The following is a 23,665-nucleotide window of genomic DNA, read 5'->3' on the forward strand; positions in this document are numbered from 1 at the left end:
ACTTAAAAAAATTTTATACTTTTAATTTTCTATTTAATAAAAATACCTTAAAATTATTTGCATTTTTGATGTTTAGATATTTTATTCAATAAAGTATTTTGAAATTATTTGCATTTTTTTCGGATTGATGATTGCCTAGAATTGATAAGAATTAAATAAATTTATTTTCTATTTAATTACCAATGATATTGGGGATTATGAATTATGAATTTAAAAGATAATTTAATAAATCATTTTGGAATCTATTTCCGTGTCCATCTATATTCACATTATCTATATAATATATAAAAATTGAATAGTCAATAAATAAAATTGCCACTTGTTGTCATAAGGTTCTTTTGGATTTTCTTCAAAATCATTAAAAACAAAAAAAAAAACTCTTATTCAATTCAATGCTATTAATACTGTTAAATAATATTCCAAATTTCTTATTTATGAAATAATCATTTTTTATTATTAAAGATATTTCACACAAAAATTCCATACCCTAATACGTATTCATATATGAACAATAATAAATCGAATTCCAGTATCATTAATATATAAATTTTAATAATTAGATTGATTTTCTTAAAATATATATAATAATAAATAAATTATCTTATAAAATAAAAGTATATTTATAGGGTAAATAATAATAGTAATAACAAACGTAATTAAGTTATATTATGAGGATTTAATATAGAAAAGTTAATTACTTACAAGGAATAGAAAAATAAAGATAGTCAAAATAAAAAATATTAAAAAAATTCTATAATCTATATATTAATGTGTTTATTGGTTAGCTATATTTATTTTATTGTAAAATAATAAATTTTTATATATGTCAATTAATAATGAGATTGATCTTTTTATTTACATAATCTATATATCAATATCTTTATTGCTTTTTTATATTTATTTTATCAAAAAATAATAAGATTTAATTTTCTGTAATTAATAATGATATTAATATTTTTATTTGATTTATTTTTGAATTCTTAAAATATAAGATAAAAATGTGTATATAGTAAAAGACATTCCTACTATTAAAGATACTTCACACAAATTTTATATACTAATACATGTTCATATATAAATATTTAATAAATAAAATTTCATTGTAAATTAATATACTATAATTAATAATAAAATTGATCCCCTTATCGAGAAATTAAAGGTGGATAATGAATTTTTTAAATATTTTCAAAAAATTGCTCTATATATATATATATAAAGTTACTTTTAAAAGATAATCTTAAGATTATGATAATGTGTATATACATATATATAGTTAACTATTATAAATGTCTCACTTGTCAATGATAAATGTATCATCTTCTCAGCAAAAATAAAAAATTTAAAATATAAAAAATCAATGATAAAGGATATTGTATTTCTATATTCACATTTATAAGATAGATTCTTGAAGGATAATTGACATTCAATTTCCATGTTTGGATATTTGAAAGATATTGCGATTGAGAATTTTATTGGATTTTTTAGTATTTTGTTGTTATTTTTCATGAAGTGTAATTTGATAATTTTAGCTTTAACTTATCATGTAAGGGAGAAGAACTCATTAAAAAAAAAAAACCTAATATGATTTTTTTCTCAATCATTCATTCAATACTAGGTATAATATAAAATGGAAACTTTAAAAATTTTACATTTTAGATTTTCTGTTTAATAAAAATACCCTAAAATTATTTGCATTTTTTATGCTTAGATTTTTTTTAATAAAGTATTTTAAAATTGTTTGCACTTTTTTGTGGATTGATTTTCTGGAATTTATAAGAATTGAAGAAATTTGTTTTTTTATTTAACTGTCAACAATATTAGAGATTATGAATTATGAATATATGTATAAGATAATTCAATAAATCATTTTACAATCCATATCCATATCTATTGATATCCACGTTGTATCATCTATATCTATATTATATATAAAAATAAGATAATTAATAAAAAAAAAAAAACTCGTGTGTCATCATTAATTTTACTTGGTTTCTCTCCCAAAGCATAAAACAATGTATAATGGTAATTTATTGTTTAGGTTTATTTGCCTAATGTTATATAGAATTATTTCCTAAATATTAATCAATTGTCATTTATATATATCTCATTACTTTTAAAAATGTATCTTCTAAACTAAGTGAAAAATACAATAACAAATTACAAAAAATACTTTTCATATAACAAAATAAAATATTAATAAATTATGAAAAAGTTATACAACTACCATCAGTTAATAGATAAGGAAAACTAAATCTACAATTCACCAAACAAAGTACGTTATATACGATATTGATATTATATAAGCACAAACCACGTAATAATTAATTTGAAATTTTAAAATTTAAAATTTGTAAGTGTTGACCTATATAAATTTTTACTTCTGTAAATTGTGAAATCAATTATCCATATCGAATACCCATTAATTTTAAACTTTTAAATTTCAATATAAAACTTTTAAAATTTAAATTTAAAATTTTATCTCAGATAAATTATTCATGGATATTATTTACCAATAGTAAATATCCTATTAATTTAAAATCAGCAATCTTAATATAAGACTATTCAAATTTCAAGTTGTACATAATATTATATTAAGCAATTAGTATAGGCACTTAAATAAAATCATATTAAAATATTAATTATGATATTGAGATATTAAAATTTAAAATTTAAAAATTTTCATCTATCTAACAAATATTATTAATACCAAAATTTTATAAATGATCTTCTTTACCAAATAAAAGTTAGGATGATAAATTATAGACAAATACCCACCAATTAATAAATTAAAAAATTTCCAATTACTTTATAACTATTGATTAAATACCATTTATATACGATTAATATTACAATAGGTAATTAACCTTATATTTAATTTCATTTGTATTTTTAAATATGAGGAACAAAATATAATAGTAGCCAATTATTTAAGGTATGTTAGTCCAATACACCCAAATTATTTTTTTTTCTCCTAAACACTTAAATTATGATTTTTAAATAGTAATAATAAATTTGAAAATTGATTATGGAATTAAAAGAGCCTGAATAAAGCTATTTTTATATTTATGAGATAATAAATGAATCTGAATAAGGTAAATAATTATTTTTTAGAACAAATGAAGCTTGAATAAAACTAATTATTTAATTTGAAAACAATATTTTTTTCCCTTGAATGAATGAAGGCATGAATAAGACTAGGTTCATAATATTCAGATTGAGAAAGGTTGTGACCATACATGATTATTTTTCAAATTAATTCAAATAATAAAGGAAAAATATTTAATTTGAAACAATGACTTGGTTTTAAAAATTGAAAACAATTTATATTCATCATTCAAAACAATATTTGTGTCATAAAAATTTGAAAGTCTTCACTTATAGATAGGTAATGTAGTAAGTTATTTTTAAAACTCTCAATCAATCAAACATACAGCTATGGAACAATATTTCCTCCTCAATTTCAATTTTTTATTGTCTCAGTTTAGATGACTAAATTTATATTTAAAGTCTTTTTTGTTACAAGTTATTTAAAAATCTTTAATTTGGTTATTCTCTACAAATTAGTATAATTGCTTAGTTTTTTCATATTTACTTTGATTAATTTTTATTATTTTATCGTCATATTTTCTTTATTTCTCTATTGAATTTAAAGTGGCACTCCCACACCCATTAAAGGAGACATCTAAATTGTTTAATTTTTGCAAAGTTACCAAACAATATTAATGAAAATTACAAAATTGATAATAAACTATCAATAATCGTTAGTTTTTACACATTAAAAATAATGCAATTAATTAATTTGATCTAATTTTAATATAATTGATTCTCAAAATTGTTTATTATGGTTACATATGCCTTACATTGCACGAGATTGATACTAATATATATATATATATATATTTCTTGCAGAGATAAGTGCTTTTATATGGTAAAATATTCATATCTATTTTTAATTATTTTTTATTTAAAAAAGAGAGCAAAACTATTATTATATTTTCCTTTATAAAAATTTTCAATCATGCATTCAAATGTTTCTAAATTCTAAGATGATTGACAGTGATAATTCAATCATGGACTCATGTTTGAAGTTGTAATTTTGTTGTGTTATAGAACTCTTGAAAATAAATGTGCGATCAAATTTATTGTGGAATTTGAAACTCTGAAACTAAATCGAAAAACTTTGATAATTTTAATGTGTAAAGATACAACATTGTAAAGTAGCTAACTTATAACAAAAATTTGATGTTAAATATAAAGTTAAAAAGGAAATATTGTGGATCCACTTATTAAAGAGATGTTTGGAGATGAGTAAACTACTCATAGACGAAAATAGGATAACAGCCATTAGTTTAGAGTTATCTTGATGACAATCCTACCTAGTTGACTAGAGATCCTAAAATCTAAATTCAAAGGGACAACGAAATCTCAATTGAATATATAAAAACATTAAGAGTTATATAACTCTACCCATTTCTACAATAATTAGTGTTGCATGTACTATGTGTTAGGATAAGCTGTGTTTTTAATAACTTCTATATTTTGAAAATCTAAATAGGATTTTATAGGAAACTTTTAATAAGAGGTCACCTATATGAGTGTGAAGGAGGCACTTCTAATAGAATTTTTATAGGCTGGTATTTTCTAGAGTACTCATGAAAAACCAAGAGCATTTAGGGCCATAATAAACACAACCGAGAGATTCGAAATTTGATAAGAAAGAAATTATTTGAGTACTATTGTCTTGGCACTGATGGCTGATAGTTCAATACATCACATATACTGATTAACCAAGTAAATCTAATAATACTTCACTAGGTAAAGTTCAAAGCTAAAAGCAACCTATACCGATATAATTACTTACCAAATGACCTCTCTCTAATGTCTACATTGTCATCAGCATAATTTTGAGCGATTTCTATTCATGTGGGGGATTGTTAGAAAAATTTAAATTATATTAATTAATTTTTAAAAACTGAATGGAAATTTAAAAGGAGTCTTTTCACATTTTATAAGTTTCATAGTTTCATAAAGATTATGACATTTTACAAGGTACTAATTCTTATTGGACGCAACCTTTTTAAAGATATCTATTCCATTATTCAAAGATAACTTTATATATTAAAAGGTATGGACACGTCTGTTGGTTTATATCATTTCAACTTTTATAAATAGATTCATTTTATTTATATTATAATTAGAAAAATTTAATTTTTTAAATTATACATTCATAACATATAGAGAATATTTAGTTACAAATATGGTGGAGTTCAAGTCAAGCTTGGTTTGCTGATCTTGGTAATTTGGACTGCAACAATCATCAAGAGAGATTGTTGTATCTTGGAAGCCAATTGCCATGAAACAATAAACACCTGAGTGGGCCATATTCATCTTAAGAACATAAAGTTCAACTTTAATCTCGATCTAGTACTTGTTTTTTTATAAACTCTATTTATTATTATATGCTACTATTTTAGTTGCATGCTTCTTAAATAAAAGCTTAGTCACATTTATGTTTAAGTAGTGTTTAATTTAATACTTAGTTTTATACACACTAATTTTTCCTAACATAATTAAAATTGATGGATTTCCAATATTTTTGCATTATTTGATTAACATTAAACTCCGCTTATTGTCTCTTAAAGCTAACAGATGTGATAATTTATAATATACAAAGTATAAAATCAATAATAAGATATAGAAAGTCACCTTGTATTCTTTGAATCGTAACCTCTAAGAGCAGCCACTTCATTGAGAGCATCCCTCCAATGCTGCAACTTGTCCATATTGTGCTTAAAACGTTGTTCATGTTTACCAAATGATACTGCATAACTTTACTCCTGTTTCCGAACAATGGATGGTTCTATGCCATAAAAAATGGGTATGATATCATTTCCATCTCTCTTGCATTCGAGTATGTGAACCACTTAATCCAAACACCATGTGGAAGATGCAAAATCTTCGGAGAAAACTATTACGCAAACCTTAGATTCCTTAATCGCATCCCTAACTTCTGATATCTTATGCCCACTTTCAAGGTTTTTCATCATCCTTGTACGTGTTGATATGCTTTCGACACAGAGCATTATAAAGATGTCCAGTAAAACCATCACGGGTGTCCTCGCCCCTGAAACTGAGAAACACCTTATACTTTTCTTGAGAAGAAGATGATGAAGCGGCCATGTCTATAACCTGCACCGAATCTTAATCCACAAGCAAAAATAAGTATAAATTAGTGAAAAATCGAATGGAAGCTTGGTAACTACATCTAGATGTACCTTTGTTCCTCACACCTTTGCCCTCCAACGAGGTTGCTGAAGCTAGCTTCTGTGATGCCGTTTTGCCTTCTCCTGTTGTTTCTTGGACAGACCCACAACAGACCAAAACCGTCTTCGTTGCTTGCCTAAAACGTTGTGTGTTTCTCTCACTCTGCTTTGGAGGAAAGCTGGGGAAAAATAAGTTGGAACTTGGAAGCCACGTTAATTTTATTAGTGAATATAAATAATAATAAAAAAAGACCTTATCATGACACACTTTGAGGTTTCACATTAGAATTTCATTAGGGAAAAAAAAGTTCATTTTTAATTATTTGAAAGATTCTTTAGGTTATTTTTATTTATTTGAAAGATTCTTTAGGTTTTTGTTTTTTAAATATTCCTCTATTTGAAAGATTTTTTTTTTTTTTTGACTAGCCAATATTAATGCTCCTTTATTTCTCTAGCTATCTTTTATTATATTTTATTTTATTTTAATTTTAATTTCTCTAGCTATCTAAGAACAACTTTATGCCATTCATCGTAATTATAAGAAATGGTGGAGCACTAGTTTTAATTAATTTCACAAAATTTGGCAAAGTTTCTCTCCTATAACTATTTACTCTTTCTCCTCACACTATTGGCCATATGCACTATATGTACTATGAATTTATTCCTATACATGTTTTTCTTCTTTTTTTTTTTTTTCTAAAATAATAAATATATAAAATTTATTCATGATTTAATATACGGCCAAGCTAGAACTCATTATTATGTGTATCACATATATAGTTTTTAAATGGAAAGTTTTTAAGAAAACCTGAAACAAATCAACCAGTTAAAAAAGAAATATCAAGTAATTAAATGTATTAAAAAGAAAAATGCAACACAGCATAAGCATAATCTCCAGCAAAAACTAGAACAAAAATATACATTGCCATTGCATTAATTAATTTGATAATATAAGAAAGCATTAATAAGCAAGGTTTCTCATCTCAACCCCATTAAACCAGCCAAACATAGAAATGACAAAAGCAGCAAAATTTTCTACTTGCATTATAGGAGCCATCAATTTGCTTGATCCCTGGTGAAGTTTTTCTCTGCATTTCACACAATCTGTTCAATCATAACAAGCAAAACAAAATCATAACAACGCACTGATAAAGGTTTGCCACCAGAAACAGATAAAAATACTAGCTTGACAAGTGCATGACTAACCGGCTTGCTTCTATTCTCTGTTGGGTTCCCAGCATATTATTCTTCAGCTTAAAATCGTTTTATGAAAAAAGAAATGGTCACTGATAGTTCATTTATGTTTTATTTATTAAAATTACCATTTTACTTTAAAACAAAACCACAATTTTAAAAAATAGACCTTTCATTCACTAACAGTTGAAGTTTATGGCATCAAAAACACAGTGCATTTTAGAATAATTTGTTCCGAGAAAAATTATTAAAAAAAAAAAAAAAAAAGGGGGCAGTATTTTATTCGATAGAAGAGAGTCTAGTCCAATTTATATTCAATATTTCAAACTCTATTTGACAAGTATATGGAGGGTTAATACGTACCCATTTCTTTTTCCATACTATGGAGGGTTTATAACTTTATTTTTATATGTAATTTTTACTTTTAGTGTCAACTTTATTTTTATTTTTATTAATGAAAAGTCAACATTTACCAGTAATAACGAAAATGACTCTTTTTTTTTTTTTTGGAAAAAAAATATAAGATTTATTTAGCCAAGCCAATGCACTTTGAATTCAATGTTCATATCAGAATTTCTAAAGAAACAAATTAAGTTTTAATTTATCTGGAATTATTTGGAAACTGCTTTTATGGTTGCATTGCAGCTTCTAAGAAATAAAAAAGAAGACCCTTTTTTCTCTCTATTTCTTTTATTTTTTGGTGCTTTTATGGTTGCATTGCAGCTTCTAAGAAATAAAAAAGAAGACCCTTTTTTCTCTCTATTTCTTTTATTTTTTGGGCAAAAAAATAAAAAGAAAACATAATTGCATGTTAATCAAAAATAATAAATTACATGCTTTTCTATTTATTTACGTGTCCTTTAATTCGCTATTACTTAGTATTTGTTAAAATTTGTTTGACCTCTCAATTAATTAAGAAAAAAAAACCATTACATACATGACACCAAATTAATAACAATTTAAAATGATTTTCAATTTGTTATTCAAGGTTTTTTTTTTTTTTTCATTCCGGTTTTCTAACCATTAGATATTCATAATAAACTTTAACCGTTTAACTAACACAAACTAATATTTGAAGTGAGTAAATCACAAAAAATCAAAAACCAACAAGTTACCAAACTATGCATAAATTATAAGTTAAAACTTATCCTTCTCTAATGCTATTTATTTATATTTACGAGATAGCTAAAGGGTCAAAATTAAAATTGATATTGATTGTAAGTCAATGCAGCTTGTACTTTATGAGAAAATACAATTGCAGATCAGAGCTCAGGCATTCACAATTTTTAACCTCAAATTATCCTTGGAACTAGGTTTTTTTGCATTATTTTTGGGTTGATGGAATATGAGGTAAAAGAAAGGAAAATATTCAATTTCTTTGTCTGCATTGTTAAAATTAGTGAAAATGAAACGATAAAGAAAGAAAGAAAAGGAAATGAGAAGATTAGAATATGTGTACTTTAATGAGTCTAGCTTTCCATTCAAATTTGATAGAAAAGAAAAAAATATTAATGAAGCTTTTTTATATCCCAAAATTAACCTTATTTGTTAAAAAATAGATTGAGATATTTTGTACATGGAATATTTTTGTAAAAAACATAAATTGCATTAATTACTTTTTCCTTTTTTTCATTAAACAACAATTATTATCAATATTTTTTTTTTCTTTCATTTCCTTTACATTTACTAATCATCCTAACAATAATTGTTAATAAATATATTTCTCTTCTTTCCTTTCCTTTATTTTCCTCATTAAGCTTATCCTCTCTTTTTCTTTCCTCCCTTTAATCCAAATATGTTGATATAAGTTTCTTGATCCTGTACACATTTATTTATTTATTTAGGAAATAAGGATTGCATTAAGCCAAAAGAGACTTCAAATGGAGGAATACAAATCACATACTCATCCCATAGCCTTTACATTGGCTGGCTATGTAACACCCCGTCCCAAAGTACAACGGAAGTTTTTCAACTTTGACCGAGGTTGACCGTTGACTTTGACTTTGACCGTTGACCGAATGAGTCAAAAGTTGATTTTTTATTCCGGTTGGAATTCTAGGTTGACTGAGGTACCGTTACGAAGTACACGTTGGCACGAGTTCGTAGACTAGTAGCACGTTGAAAACGGAGCTACGGTTTGAAAGTTATGAGCAAAACAAGTTGAGGTCCAAACTGTCTAAGGGTGCTGGAGTTGACTTTTTATTCATGCAAATTGAGCTTTGACTCATGCATGATTGTAAAGTGCTCGTCGATACGAGTCCTTAGACTAGCGGCACGTCCGATTTGGACATGTGGTTTGAAAGTTATGGACCTGTAGAGTTTTTCAAATACTGTATTATTTTAATATTATTTTTAAACGTGTAACGATATGCTACGTGTGAGTTAATAAATGTGACCATGTGTTACCATGTTGAGATGCCACATGTCAGCCATGTTTAGTACCAAATTATTTTATTGTTATTCTATATAATAATATTATTTTTAATATTATTTAATTAAATTGTTTTATTTTCTTTTATTTCTTTTTCTTTTCTTTTTTTTCTTCTTTTTTTTTCTTCTTTTCCCCCACGTGGTAAAAAAAGGGACCCAGCCCCATTCTCCTTCTTCTTCTTCTTCTTCCTCCTTCTTCTTCCTTCTCCTTCATTTTTCTCCCACCGGCCGTCTCTCTCTCTCTCTCTCTCCCGTGTTCACCATTTTCGGCCACCATCTTGCCACACGCGCCTGCCACCATCCAAGACCACACGCCGGCGAGCTCACCAGCCAAATTTGGCAACCGGCCGGCCGGCGACGCGCCCAGATCGGGCCGGTGAAATCGGCGGCGGCGACTTGAAATTTTTCGGTGATTCCACCGTATTCCGGCCAGCCCAATTCAAATTGTCACCCTTCTCCCCCTATTTTGGGTCTTCTGATTCCAAATATGGCCTCCAATTTCCAAAATTCGAAGCGGTTTGCGAGATACGAGGAGATCAAGACCGGTCGAAGCTTTCCGGCCAAATTTCGGCCACCACCGGCGGAATTGGGGTCGATGGAGACCGGTAATGCGATCCTCGTTCCACAAGCTTCGATTCGGTATATTATTCGATAATTTTGGTCAACGTTTGTGTTTAACCCTCGGGTATCGGGTATTATTTACCCGAATAAAATATTAATTTATTTGACTGTGTGTGAATTGTGTTCTAGGAGCACGGGTGAGTCGTGGAATTAATCCCATGGAGGATCTTAGGTTAATTGCGTGCTCCGGGTGAGTGATCCACCTTTAAAAATATTTTTTTGGGGTAATTTAATTATATTTATGTCGTGTTAATTTGATATATGGAATTTATGCTCATGTGGTGTATTTTAAATATAATCGGGAAAAAAATATTATTTTATATATATATATTTACCCATTGATACTAAACAGAATTTTGGGTTACTAAGAAATTCCCGATTATTATTTTATTGTAATTAAATGGTATTTATTACACATGAGCAAGTATTTTCAGTAATTAATTGTGTCTGGATTTTATATTATTTTTGGGCATAATTGGTTTAAATATTTTAAGGAAAAATATTTGTTTAATTTGGTGGTTTAATTTTTATAATTATGCCCGTGGTGTATTATTTGTTGAACCTTGTGTTACGAGGAAAATTATTTGTTTATTTGTTATCGATGGTTTCGTACCGGGTTTGTTAAAGGAAAATATGTGGGATGGTAAATGTGAAAATTGGTATATTTCCCACGATAATTTTTAGAAAAACGGTAAGGTTATAATTAATTTAATAATTATTTTAGACGCACTCATACAGTATTGGTGTTCTGGTATATATGTGGTTTAGCGCGCAAGTATTATGTCTCCCATGAGTTGCCATTGGACCATGGGCAGGCAAGTTTGATATAGTGCACATAGCCGCCCCCCTCCTTGGCCGGGATGACGGTTTCAGCAGCGGTACTGTTGGGACGCCGAAGTGCCGTTTGCAAGTTTCTCTCTTTAATCTCCCCGCCAGTCGGTGCTCGGGACGCTGGGTATCGGAGGGCATCACTGGTATATGGTGTGGTGCGTCAAGTACAAATTTTTCGGATAGAAATTTCAAACCCCAAAGAGTACAAAAATTATTTATTATAATTTATTACATTTTATTTGTACTTGGGGTATTTATTTATTTATTTGTTGTTTATTAAATTAATTGATCCCTGAGTTTTCGGGAAGTACAAATAGCGGGTTTTGCGAAAATGTTTTAAAAGGGGAACATTTCCAACGGAGTGAATAGTGAGGGTTTTGAGAAAAAGTATTACCTTCAAATGTTTATTTATTTATTTATTTAATTGTTTGGTATTGATTACTTAAATCCCTTTAATTGTTATATTATTAATATTATTAATATTAAACGTGTTCAGTAGTTAGGGTCACTCACTGAGATGATTAGCATCTCACGTTTTTAAATTCCGTTCCCCTAGGTCCAGGTTGGGAGACGTTGATCATCCGAGGTGAGCCCGACATCTCAGTTCGTTGCTGAAAGTCCAAGAAGTATTTCTTCCCTTTTTCCTCTCCATCTTGTATTACTTCTTATCTGTCATTGTATTAATTCCATATTTATCTGTATAATGCTCTGTATACTGTATTGGACGTGTAGTTATTATTTATGCACTGAGTTGCTGTTATTCTTTAAAGTGCTGTAAATTTGTGGAATCAATTTGTAGTATTGTGGGAGGAATAAGGGGATGAATCTTAGAAGTGTGTTTTCAGTGCAGGAAATTTTTGGTTAGTCCTACCCTTAGGGGAGGTGCTGCCGGATTTTCCGTTGGAAGGTTCGGTGGTATTTCCCTAGGATCAGGGCTTGTCTAGGGTTCCAGGGAGGAATTCTGGACTGATCCTGACAGGCTATATTTATTAAAAAAAAAAAAAGTCATTTAGGAGAGTTTTCACGTTCGTAACATCCACCACCGAGTCAGCAAGTCGGTTTGTCAATAAGGCATTCTAATGGATGGTCCGATTCACTCAAAGCTTCAAACCTCATGCCATGTGCTCCATCCACTTGGATTTATGGACCACAAAGTGACAGGTCCATCAATAAAGACGAAGTGTTACAATTTCTCTATTGTCGACCACCACCTTTATTCCATCCATCATAATTCTGAATAAATTAAGACTTTTTTGTTTTTTAATTGGAGATAATATCAGTTTGTGTTTTCTTTTTGGGAAAAGAAAATAAAGATCTTCTTTTTTTGCAAAGTGCAATGCAATGATAAAGCATCTTTCAAATAGTTCCAAATAAATGAAGATGTGTTTTTTCTTGTTTTTAGCGATTAATCTGCCAATGAAGACGGAGTGTTATAATTTGTCTATCTTTGATCACCACCTTTATTCCATCCATCATAATTCCAAATAAATTGAGACCTTTTTTTTTTTTCCCAAATGGAGATAATACCAGTTTGTTTTTGTTTGGAAAAGAAAATAAAGTTCTTTTTTTTTTTTTCTTGGAAGGAGCAATGCATTGACAAAGAATCTTTCAAATAATTCCAAAATTAAGACCTTTTTTTTTTTTTTTCAACTGGAGTTAATGCTAGTTTGTTTTTGTTTGCCATTTTAAATGTTTTTTAATAAGCCAAAAAAAAAAAAGAGAGAGTAATAAAAGGTTTACATATATGTGGTCTCACTACTAAACTTAACAATTCTACATTAGTTTAATAGTTTCTAGTGTAATTTTGTTTTGTGGACATATTTTGAATATAATTTGTGATCCAGAAATTTCTAAATATTGTTGAGGACACATTTTTGCTGTTACTTTCAGCCAACTTTCATACTACTCAAGAGGACCATTACTCTCCATTCCAATACGCTCTCCTTTTACTACTAGTAGCAAGTTAAATTAGCAAATTTTGAGACCAATCCATCGATCAAGTCTTTGTTCATGCAAAGTAACAAATTGACAGTACTTTTTAATCTGCATTAAGTTGTTGATATTTGGACAATTATCAAATGCATTGAACTTTTGAGGTGTTATTATTTTTATAGTAGACAAAATTATAGGAAATTTAATAGCTGATGTGTCTTTTTGGGGTAGCGATGAGATTATCTTAAAAGATCAAATTTTCAGCAGTGAATAACTTTTAGTGTCAAAAACAAAAAGCTATTGATAAACTACTGCCCCTTTTTTCTTTTCTAAATTAGTTATTCTAAATGCGGTCTGTCTTAGAAGTCATAAATTCCACTCTGCTTTTTAAGATTTTGAAATGGTAGTTTTAAATAACAGACAGTATTAAACTGTCACTAACTATTACTTATTTGTATAATATTTTCCAGAAGAAGAATAATATGCTTGGAACCCAACAAAGAATTATTTTTTAATTTCATGAATTAATATGAGCAACCTTGTTAGTCATGCTCTTATCAAGCTACTCTCTTTCTGGTAATAAAAGCTTTATGAGTACATTGTTATGAATTTTTTATGCTCGCCGTGGGCGACCGAAATAGAATATGTGAAATGCATAGAAAAAAACTTCAGTAGACCAAACACATTGATGGCTCCTGTTGTTTTTCACCAAAGCTATATTATGGTCTTGCCCCTTCAAATACCTGGTGGAAAATCAATTTTGGTGCTGCCTATAAAGATTGCCAATCGGATATTGCTATAGTAGATGGTGACAGCGTTGGTAGAATCCTTTTGCTGGCATCTTATGTTCTTTTCTTTTCTTTTTTTTTTCTTTTTTTCTTGGTAATAATTCGCTTCTATGTTCTTGCAGAGTATTCTCATGAAGCTGAAATCAACGACATTGATCGGGCCTTTAGGGTTGGCGGGCAGGAGAAGAAGAATTGGAAAAATCTGTTCTGGTCCATCCACCTGAGTGCATAGAGCACACGGCACGACGATTTTCACCTTTGAGGTTTGAAGCTTCGAGTGAGCTGGACCATCCATTAGAATGCCTTATTGACAAACAAACTTGCTGACTCGGTTGTGGATGCCTCGAACGTGAAAACTCTCCTAAATGACTTTTTTTTTTTTTTTAATATACCCAATATAGAGGCTATGGGTTGAGTGTCAGGACCCGTCCAAAATTCCTCACCGGAACCCTAGACAAGCCCTAATTCCAGGAAAACCCTACCGGACCCTCCAATGGAAAATCTGGCAGAACCTCCCCTAAGGGTTGGATTTACCACAAATTTCCTGCATTGAAAACACACTTCTATATACATCCCCTTATTCCTCCCACATTACTACAATTTAATTCCACATATTTGCAGCACTCTAAAAGAATAATAAGAATCAGTGCATAATTAATAACTAAATGTCCAATACAGTATACAGAGCATTATACAAATAAATGTGAAATTAATACAATGTCAGATAAAGAAGCAATACAAGATGAAGAGTAAAAAGGGAAGAAATGCTTCTTGAACTTTCGGCAATGAACTGAGACGTCGGGCTCGCTCCGGACGATCAACGTCTCCCAATACTTGTACCTAAGGAAACGGAATTTAAAAATATGAGATGCTAATCATCTCAGTGAATAACCCTATCTACAGTACACTTTTAATATTAATAATATAACAATAAAAGAAATTTAATTACTCAATACCAAACAATTAAATAAATAAATAAATGATAATTCATTGAAAATAATATTTTCTCTCAAAACCCTTACTATTCACTCCGTTGGAAAGGTTCCCCTTTTAAAACATTTTCGCAAAATCCATTATTTGTATTCCCCGAAAACCAAGGAATTAATTAATTTAATAAATAATAATTAAATAATCCAAATATAAATAAAATGTAATAAAATATAATAAATAATTTTAGAACACTTTAGGGTTTGAAATTTCTATCTGAAAATTTATACTTGATGCACCACACCATATACCAGTGATGCCCTCTGATACCCAGCGTCCCGAGCACCGTCTGGCGGGCGGGTTAAAGAGAGAAACTTGCATACGGTCGTTTCGGCATCCCGCCAGCGCCGCTACTTAAACCATCATCCCGGCCATGGAGGGGGGCGGCTTATGTGCATTATATAAAACTTGCTTGCCCTCGGTCCAATGGCAAGTCACGGGAGATATTATAACTTGCGCGCTCATCCACATATACAATACAGAACACCAGTACTGTATGAGTGCGTCTAAAATAAATAACCAAAATTTATTATAAAAAGATACGTAAACTTTTCCAAAATCCACCGTGGGAATTATACCATTTTTCGAACTCAACCTCCCACATTTTTCTTTAACATTTCCTGTACAAATCCACCGATAACAATATACAAATAATTTTTCTCGTATCACAAAGTCCATCAAATGATGTTCCACGAGTATAATTATAAAATTTGAAACCACCAATTTAAACCAATATTTTTCTTGAAATATTTAAAATCAAATCATATCCAAAAATAATATTAAAATCCAAATACAATTAATTAATGAAAACACCTTGCTCACGCGTAATAAATACAATTAAATCATAATAATAATAATCAAAAATCCATTAATAAACCAAATTTTCATTTAGCAGCAATAAACATATACGTACATATAAAATAATATTTTTTTTCCCACAATTATATTTAAATTACACCACATGATCATAATTCTAGATATCAAATTAACACCAAATAAATATAATTAATCACCCCAAAATAGTTTTAAAGGTGGGTCACTCACCTTAAGCATGTATATCAATCAAGATCCTCCGCAAGATCAACTCTACTATTTATACGTGCACCTAAAATATCCACAATACACAAAACTAATTATTTTAATATTTTAATCGGGTAACACCCAAATGGTTACCCGGGGAGCGAACACAAATGACAACCAAAATTGACAAGTAATATATCGAATCGAAGCTTGAGTGACGAGGATTATGAATCCGGTCTTACTTCCCGGAGATCGAACCTGAGGTGGCCGGAATCTCATCGGAAAACTTTCGGGATTCAACTCTTCGATTCTCTCAATCCGTTGAGATTTGAGGAAAGGGGACACCGGATTTGGATTCAAGGGGTCGGAATTAGTGGGGAGGGACCAGTGGTGCAACTAGGTACTCACCGGAACTGGATTTTCCGGCGAGCTGCCGAATCCCATCGGAAATCATCACCGCTGGTGGCGCATCCGGTGGCTGGTGGCCGAGATTTTTGGGGGTTTTGTAGATCAAGGGGAGAGGGTTCCAACGGGATCGGCGGTGAGGCAAACAGAGGCCGGATGGCGAAGAGATCTGGGTTTGAAGATTTTCGGCCCCTCGCCGGAAAATACTCTGATCCCGACGCGTCGGAGGTCCGGTAGCCGTGAAATTTGGTGGGATGGCCGAAAATGAGGAGTGGTGAGGGGTGGCTGATCCGTGTGGCCTGAAAATGGCTGAAAATGGGTCAAACGGTGGTGCTCGGTGGTGGAGGGGAAAAATAGTTGTCGCTGGAAAACGCTCAGATCTTGGCGCGTTACCGGCCAGTTGGCCATGAGATTTGGGTGGCCGGTCGAAATTGAGGAGGCGAAGGCAGTGGGGTGGCGCGTGTGAGGAAAGGGTGGCCGGAAAACGGTTAGGTGGCGGTGGCTGGTCGGTTCTCTCTCTAGCTCTCTCTCCCTCTCTCTCTTTCTCTCTCTCCTTTCCCCTGTCGGCCCACCTGTTTTGCCAAAATAAAAGCCACCGTGGATGACACTGTTCATTCACGGGATTGGCTAAAATTGCAACACGTGGCATGTACTGTTCACTCAAGCCAGATATATTAAAATATTACGGTATTCGGAAAACTTCACATGCCCATAACTTTTTAACCAGATGTCCAATTTAAGCGTGCCGCTAGTCTATGAACTCGTATCAACGAGTATTTTACAACCATACAAAAGTCAAAACAAAATTTTACAACCATAAAAAAGTCAACTCCTGGCACCTTTTGGACAGTTTGAATCTCAACTTGTTTTGCCCATAACTTTCAAACCGTAACTCCGTTTTCGACGTGCTACTAGTCTACAAACTCGGGGCATCATATACTTCACTATGGTACCACGATCAACTAGAAATTTCAACCGGAACAAAAAGTCAACTTTTGATCCACTCGGTCAACAATCAACCTCGGTCAACGTGCAAGAATTCCGATGCGGTTTGGGACGGGGTGTTACATTGAGTCTGTGATTTTTCCAATAAAGAGAGGGTAAAAAAATATATTTTGTTTGAATGATTAAATAAATGTAAAGGAAATGAAAGCAAAAAAAAAATACACTGATAATAGTTGCTGTTTAATGAATATAAAAGGAAAAAAAAATAATACAATTTATTTTTTTACAAAAATATCCCATATATAAAATATTTCAATCTATTTTTTTAACAAATAAGATTAATTTTGGAATATCAAAAATTTTCATTAAATTTTTTTCTTTTTTTATCAAGTTTATATCAAATTTGAATGAAAAGCTAAACTCATTAAAATACGCATATTCTAATCCTTTAATTCTTTTTCTTTCTTTATCCTTTCGTTTTCACTAATTTTTACTAATTTCAAATTAAAAAAAAATAATTGAAATATTTTTTCAATTTGATGTTTATGTTTTAGGAAAAATAGTTTGAAATATTTTTCATATTGAAAAAAAAGTAAAGCTTATATTATTCTATTCTCTTTTTTGCTTTTTGGTTTCCAAGCTTGTATTATACGCTATTTTGATTAGCCCAAATTGCAGGGCTCCAATTAATTTCTCTATCTTCGACCACCACCTTTACTTTAGTTTTCACACTAAGCTTGGCAAACCTTCCCCCTATTTCTTTTTCTTCTTTTTATGTACTGCACTCTTATTCCTATCTTTTTCTTCGTTAATTTTAAACAAAAAAAAAAAGATTAATATATATATGTTAAACTTATTTATGATATAATAAACGGTCTAGCTAGAACTCATCAATATGTGTATCACATATATAATTTTTAAATGGGAAAAAAAAAAAAACTGAAACAAACTCTTTCTCAACCAATTAAGAATAATATATATATATATATATATATATATATAAGGCAAAGCTTTAAAGCAACAACTCGAACAACAAAAAAATTATTCAGAATTCCTTGATAAGAGAAGTTCTATATTTATATGAGCTACAAAGCAGAAAAGTTTAACACACTACTTCAACGTAAAAGAAAATTTACTACTCCTTAGTATTAGATTATAAAATATTAGCAACTAAATTTATGGACCAAAGAATATATAATTAAACACTAATTTACAATTACGTGTTATTCCTTGTAAACATAGATACAAAGACATAATTATATATAAATCAGAGATGATAATATTATCTTTACAGGCTTTGGTTGACATACCCTAGAGCCTATGCAAGTATAAAATTTTCCATGTCCAAGGGAACAAAAAAAATGTGTGAATAGGCCATGTCCAAGTATAAAAATTTGTATGCCTTTTTTCAGTTCAATTTTTTGTACATTTGTATGTAGCAAAGATTGATCATTTTTACAAGTGGAAGAGGGCACTGTTAAGTGTTAATACGCCTTAACATCTCTTTTTGGAACATGTGAGCAGTGTTAGTGTTAGTCACATTATTTTAGAAATTTCAAATAGTAAATTCATTGTTGAGAAAATATTACATCTTTTACAATAAAATTGGTTTAAACTATTTAAAAAAAAAAAAAAAAAGAAGAAGATCGATTTGTTCTATAAAGTAGACAGAATTACTGAAAACAGAATCGGTTCGCACATCTGCCCAAAAAGATCACAATATTTAACCAACATATTATGGATAGAACTGAAAAATATATGTTTCATGAAAAGATCACAAAATGTTCATGAAAGAGGAAAAAAAAATTGCCAAACATTTAATGTCTAAAGAAAATGTCCATGACCAATAAAATGGATAAGATGTGCATTAAATCACTTTTTAATGCAGCCTAAACTCGAAGTTTTCAGCAGTCCTGTGAAATATATGTGAGTTTTATTAGTATTATTATTAATTTTTTCGAATTACAGCACCACTACTTCTTGAGATGTTGCCAGCACAAATTCGGCCCAAACGAGGCCCAGTTAGTTGTCAAATGAAGAGAAGACCATCCCAACGGCTAGAACAACGGTCACAAATTCAAATTTAAACCCCGAAACTCTTATATGTGGAGAGCACTGTAGTTAGTGTCTGTAGCTTCTTCTGCTGGAAAAAAACGTGTAATTCGCTTTTCTCTTTTTGAATTTAATCAAATCGTGCTCCAGTAGTTATTCATCTCCATCGCCTTTTGAATATTCAGATGAATATTTTGTCTGTCTTAACACAGATGTCGACCTTCTTGACGCTTGATTCAGTTTCAATGGAGAAGACCTCCTTAGACGTTGACTTGGCTGCGTTAAACAACAACAAAACCAAATTTTGAAGAATCTGAAAATGGCATGTGGTATGTTTTTCTATTTTTATTTTCAAATTCTATATATATATATATATATATATGTATATGTATATATTTTTTTCTGGTTTGTAACATATTTTTACAGAATAAGCTTTTGTTAAAAATAAGGTTAAGCTTAACTCAATACTTAACCCTGCAAAAGTGCAAACTAACTTTGTTTAGTGTACAATATTTATTGCCAAAAAAATAAACAAACGGTTGCTTAGTGTCTAAGGAATCCAATTCGATTTCTATCAACAGTGATAATAGAAAAAAAAGAGTCATATTTTATTTTGAAGAGCAGAAAATTTCTAACGGTAAAAAAATCTGAATTTGAAATGCTCACTTTAGTTCCCTTACGTATACGAGTATAACCAAATGAAAAAAAAAAAAATTAAAAAATTAAAAAAAAAAATCTACTTTGCCTTTCCTTTTCAATTTATTCCGATCATCTCCTCCATCGCTTGGAGATAAATTTTTTGTCCTGTTTTAATTTTCTCCTAAGAAACCCCTTTATTTCTTTGTTGATTCAGTTTCAATGCGTCAATGAAACGACAAACAACAAGAAGACGATGGGGTCAGCAGCTCTGATTTCTGGGATTGGATTTAACTCAGGGTTTTTTCTCATACAGTGACCAGTGAAGTCTCTCTCTTTCTGTATCATTTAAGTTCATTCATAGCTCTTGCTGTCTTCGAGGTCTCTTTTCCATGCCAATTTTCCCTTCTGTATGATTGTGTGTGTCTCTGTGTAGCTGTATGTCAGTTGAAATTTGTGTGATTTTTTTTGGATGTTAGGGTTTTGTGAATCTGAAAAACGTTGCTGTTTGATGAGTCGCCTATTGAATTTAATGGCATTATTGATTTTTTTTTATTTTTTTTATTTTTTTTTTATAATTTGGGGAAACAATTTGGGAAATAGAGTTTGATAAAATTCAGATTTTAGATTCGTTTTGTTAATGTTAGCATTTAAATCATAATCAAAACCATATGAGATTGTCAAAAAAGTTTGAAGAAACAAGAAATGGCAATGTGTATATATATATATATATATACCAATATGACATAGATGATGGTATGTTGTTTGTGTATAGCATTTTACTATTCCTGTTCTGCACAGTCTTATTGTCTGTACTGTCTTGTCCTGTTAGTCTATTCATAATTTTTGCTGTAAGCTTTCTTCTTTCTCTAAATTTTGGAACTCTTTTTTGCTGCTCATTTATTTTTAAATCATTTCCTGAAACCTTTTTTTCTTTTTTTCTTTTTTTGAATGGTATACTCTCTTGCCTTAAGTGAGAAATATACTTCCTTAGGAGAGATTCTGCAGAATCTCTAAGACTTTCCAGAAATGCAGTGGAAACTAATTATGTAATCCTTGTGAGCTTGGCCAATATTGTATCGCATAATTAATGTTTACTCGAACAGGAATCTCTGTGGTTGATCATTTGCAGTGATCTTAACCCATTGCACATGATATTAAGTTAAAGAGATTGCAATGAAAAATTCTATAAAGATTTACTTCTATGGCTTAAATATTGACGCATTGAACATTAAACCTCATCTTGTAATTTCTTTATGTTTGTTTCAGACCTTTATGAAATTTATGGCATGTTTGACTAATCACAGATTTCATGCAGCTTTTAGTCTGGGGAGGAAAGATTACAAGCGAAGTGAGTCTTAAAATTTTTCTCACCAATTGTGTTATGGAACAAATTTACTTCAAGGCAGTACAAATCTAATGTCTTTCTTTCTGCATTCACGGATTATTGGAAGGTATGTATGTAATAACTCTTTCTAAAGGTTTCAACAAGTATATGGTACCAATCACATTGCATACTTTTGATTGGAACTTGCACACCGTTTATTTCAACTAGGAATCAAAGATTTTCTGGACTACTTTCCCGAGTATTGCTGCAATGATGGGACTGTAAATGAGAGACACAGTGTAATTGGGAAATCTTTCAAAGTTCAGCCTTGGGATGCAAGAGTAGAATTCACTGGTAGTGTAAAGTGTAATTGGGAAATCTTTCAAAATTCAGCCTTGGGATGCAAGAGTAGAATTCACTGGTAGTGTAAAATGTAATGTAGCATAACATAATCTGCTTCCTGAACACATTGCCAAATGTTTGCCAGATGTATCTTAGGCTTGCAAATGATTTAAAAGGAGTACAAATATAAACTTCTTTGGTTAGAATTGATCTCTATTAATTGCATTTTTCTTCTGTTGCTAAATTGTGCATTTTACTGTTCTCACCTTGTTTTTGACATATAAAGTGGTAAGTAGGATTTATCTTTATATTGTCTTTTATTCCTATTTGAATCTGACATTATATATATGTATATATATTCTTTTCCTTTTCAATTGCAGGCTGGGGATGATACAATACAGTTGTATTACAATTACATCAATGACTTTGAGACTAAAAATCAACCTTCTCAAAAGCTTTACAAACTTAGTGGTTTTAGTTTGTAGCAAGTAGGACTAATATTTTTTATGTCTTCTTCCAGTCTGCATATGACATATTTTTTTTTTTTGGGTTTTCAATTGCAGGCTAAGGATGCTGTTATGCAGTTGAATCATAACCTTGTCAAGCTTGCACACTTTGCAATTTTAGTTTCTTGACAGTATTTAGAGGAGAAGCAACCATTAGAACTATCTTGATGGTGTGATTGAGAAGATTGGAGGGACAAGAGAGCAGTTTACGTAAGATGCAAATAGTCACATTCAAACTTGAGCAAGGGGTCCAGATAGAAGATAGAAAAAGTGCACTTGACAGTATGACAGATATTGATCCAATTGTTTAAAATTTGTGTTTGATTCATTTATGTGAAACTGTGCTGTATTTACCATAGGATAATTGATAATGATGAAAGATAATGGTTTGTTGGGTTTGGGAGGAAGAAAGACTGCCGGGATTGCCAAGTCTCTTCCTCTCTCTGCTGTGGGTGTGGCGTGTGGTGTATCTCTTCCTCTCTCTCTTTCACTTCCTCTTCAATTTCTCTTTGCTCTCTGCTTTCTCTTCATCTCTTTCTCTATTACTTTTTCCCTCTTGAATGTTTTCTCTGTTTTCTATATCTCTTTCTTTTATCTCTCTGCTTTCTCTTTTACTTTCTCTCTTTGATTTTCTTTTTCTCTACTTTTCTCTGTCGATTATTTTCTTCTACTGACTTTGTTAGTTACCCTCTCTGCTTTGTAATGCTTTTTATCTTTTCATTTTCTTCTTATTGCAATTCTTTTCTACTTTCTCAAATTGATTTCTTTTTGCACTTCTAGTTGTAACCCTTATTCATGTTATTGTTATGTGGTAGAATGGTTTATTCCTTAGGCCATCAATTTTATATTTTATGAAATTCCATTTATATCTTGAAAATGAAACCAAAATAAATAGAAAAGGCTATTATGTAATCAACTATATATAAAATTATCTTGAGAAAAACTACTTTTTATTATTTTCAATATATATATATATATACATTTTTCTTCATTAAAAAAATAGTTATTTCTAAATATATATATATATATATGTATGTATATATCACTTTTTTTTTGGGGAATAAATCACTAATAAGCAACTGAGTTCTTTTTATGGAAAAGGGCAAAGAGAAAATGATCTTAAAATATATAAATATAAGATATACCTTTTGTTAACACAACTATGAAATTTTTTATGTAATATAAGAATGTTTTTTAGTACCAACTGTATTTTTATGGAAAAGGGAAAAAACAGCAACTTATAATGTTTTTTCTGTAACATAAAACTATTATAAGAATTTTTTTCCTAAAAAAATATGAAGAAAAAAACACAACTAAAATATTACCAAAATTTAAAAGAAAGTTAATTTTTTCCGGTTTTGTTATAAAGATATTATATTTTTATTT

The 23,665-nt window shown here is 30.1% G+C and overlaps 1 long non-coding RNA gene across 5 annotated transcripts; it reads left to right on the top strand.

Annotated features, from left to right (window-relative positions):
- Window positions 1-19,488: 19,488 nt before the first annotated feature.
- On the top strand, window positions 19,489-22,858 carry LOC112488973 (uncharacterized). Of its 5 annotated transcripts, none has more exons than XR_007237907.2 (5): window positions 19,489-19,573; window positions 19,681-19,797; window positions 20,322-20,426; window positions 21,423-21,558; window positions 21,660-22,858. It is a non-coding gene; the product is annotated as an uncharacterized LOC112488973 (long non-coding RNA). The 5 variants fall into 5 exon arrangements; XR_007237908.2 differs by lacking the exon at window positions 19,489-19,573 and having other exon boundaries at window positions 19,580-19,797; window positions 21,660-21,852; window positions 22,337-22,858; XR_003053322.3 differs by lacking the exon at window positions 19,489-19,573 and having other exon boundaries at window positions 19,580-19,797; window positions 21,660-21,785; window positions 22,337-22,858.
- Window positions 22,859-23,665: the final 807 nt, after the last annotated feature.

Source organism: Ziziphus jujuba, chromosome 6 (assembly GCF_031755915.1).
Source record: "Ziziphus jujuba cultivar Dongzao chromosome 6, ASM3175591v1".
Classification (NCBI taxonomy): domain Eukaryota; kingdom Viridiplantae; phylum Streptophyta; class Magnoliopsida; order Rosales; family Rhamnaceae; genus Ziziphus; species Ziziphus jujuba.